The sequence below is a fragment of the Cyprinodon variegatus genome, unplaced genomic scaffold (assembly GCF_000732505.1).
Source record: "Cyprinodon variegatus isolate N-32 unplaced genomic scaffold, C_variegatus-1.0 Scaffold1366, whole genome shotgun sequence".
Taxonomy (NCBI): domain Eukaryota; kingdom Metazoa; phylum Chordata; class Actinopteri; order Cyprinodontiformes; family Cyprinodontidae; genus Cyprinodon; species Cyprinodon variegatus.
The window spans coordinates 26537-28899 of NW_015151819.1; the positions used below are offsets into that span (position 1 = coordinate 26537).

At 42.1% G+C, this 2363-nt stretch overlaps 1 long non-coding RNA gene across 1 annotated transcript in view; it reads left to right on the plus strand.

The window, feature by feature from the left end:
- Nucleotides 1-2363, plus strand: part of LOC107103047 — a 7337-nt gene extending 4974 nt beyond the window's left edge. The window contains exon 3 of the long non-coding RNA XR_001482161.1: nucleotides 2288-2363. This is a non-coding gene — a long non-coding RNA (uncharacterized LOC107103047). The remainder of the gene's footprint in view (nucleotides 1-2287) is intronic.

The window sequence follows — 2363 nt, forward strand, 5'->3', positions numbered from 1 at the left end:
GGAGGACATTCTGGTACCATTCTTTAATCATGGCTGTGTTTTTAGGTCAGACTGTGAGAGAGCCGACTCCCTTGGCTGAGAAGCAACCCCACACATGAATGGTTTCAGGATGCTTTACAGTTGGCATGAGACAAGACTGGTGGTAGCGCTCACCTCGTCTTCTCCCAACAAGCTGTTTTCCAGATGTCCCAAACAATGGGAAAGGGGATTGATCAGAGAAAATTACTTTCCCCCAGTCCTCTGTAACTTGTAACTTTTGCAGAATATCAGTCCCTGATGTTTTTTTCCTGGAGAGAAGTGGCTTCTTTGCTGCCCTCCTTGAGACCAGGCCTTGCTCCAAGAGTCTCCCCCTCACAATGCATGCAGATGCACTCACACCTGCCTGCTGCCATTCCTGAGCAAGCTCTGCACCGCTGGTAGCCTGATCCCACAGCTGAAACACTTTTAAGAGACGGTCCTGGCACTTGCTGGTCTTTCTTGGGCGCCCTGGAGCCTTTTTGGCAACAATGGAACCTCTCTCCTTGAAGTTCTTGATGATGCGATAGATTGTTGACTGAGGTGCAATCTTTCTAGCTGCGATTCTCTTTCCTGTTCGGCCATTTTTGTGCAGTGCAATGACGACTGTGTTTCTTTAGAGATAACCATGCTTCACAGAAGAGAAACAATGATGCCAAGCACCAGCCTCTTTTTAAAGTATGCAGTGGTGTCATTCTTACTTAATCATGACAGATTGATCTCCAGCCCTGTCCTCATCACCACCCACACCTGTGTTAATGGAGCAATCACTGAAACCATGTTAGCTGCTCCTTTTAAGGCAGGGCTGCAATGACGTGGAAATGTGTTTTGGGGGATAAAGTTAATTTTCTAGGCAAATATTGACTTTGCAATTAATTGCTGTTACGCTGATCGCTCTTTATAACATTCTGGAGTATATGCAAATTGCCGTTATAAAAACTGAAGCAGTAGACTTTGTAAATATTAACATTTGAATCATTCTCAAAACTTTTGGCCATTACTATACACACACTAGATGCTGTTTATTAATGTATGAAGCATCACCGGCTCTGATGAATTCTACATTCAAGGTGACACCGCCCATCAATTGCTATTCTGGTTTGAGAAAAAAAAAAACACAGGTAAGTGACCGCAATAATCTGATGGAAGATGATTATCCTTTTGACTCACTTACTTGGTTTAACTGTTCAATCCAAGGAGTCCGAGCCAGGTCAGGGAAACAGAACAAACCAGGGCAGTTCTGAGATCCAGGAGTCCGTAGCCCACTCCGGGGATCCGATCAGAACAGGAACAGACAGATCCAATGTTCCAAGAGTCCAACAGAGAGTTCAGGCAGAACCTTCAAATGGGAACAGAAAAGCTCAGTAGCTGAGAGGCAGAACAAGGCATGGTAGTTCAAAACTTGCTCCCTCCACTGTGCCAAAACCGGGCATGCTCAGTGGAGACAGAACAAGATAAGGAACACTAAGAAAAAAACTCAAAACCTCTCTCACCACTGCCTTCTGAGAATGAGAACATCAACATTAAAACTCAGAAACAATGATCTGCAGGTCATCTCAGCAACAAGTGAATGAACTAAACCTCAATGATCTGGTCCCGATAGCTGGGACTGAGCTGTATATAAAGGAGCAGGTGTATAAGATGAATGGTAATTGGAAACTGGGCAGAGTTAGACAGGTGAAAGACATTAGCAATTACACCAGCTATCAGGTCCAAAATCATGGCAAATGTCCCTTTCATCCAACCAAAAGACAGTAACAATTTGTTGATATCAAAGTTTGAGTCCCAATCGTCTGTTTCAGAAAAAGTTATCAGGTAATTGATGATGGTTTCACTCTCAGTGAACACATATACAGACATACAAGATCCTACCTAAATAGGTCAGGTCTTTCAAATTTAACTCTGATGGTTTAATCAGTGAGTTCTGTATGTAAAACCTCAGCTGTACTTTCCTTCTGTGGGTGTTTGTGGGTTGCTGTGTGTCTCTGGTGGGTGTTTTCACTGCAGGGTGGTCTGCAGATATATCTGCCAGCCTTTGTACTATGGTTACGTGAATATAGCTGTGAGGCTCTGTGGTTTTAGCACTTCATGTTTATTCCTACAACTTGTCTCTCTCATTAGTTATTTGCTCTAAAAATGTAGGAAAGAATACTGTTTAAAGTGTTGCCTGAATGATATTGAATACTTTACAGTATACTTTACATTGAATACAATATAGTAATAGTATAAATGCAGTATTTAAACTAAAATGATTTGTATATATTTTATACAGAGTTCAGCACCTTCAACATACTCAAATGTGGGGACAGAGGAACTCAGCTATGGACAAATCAACATCAGAAAACAAA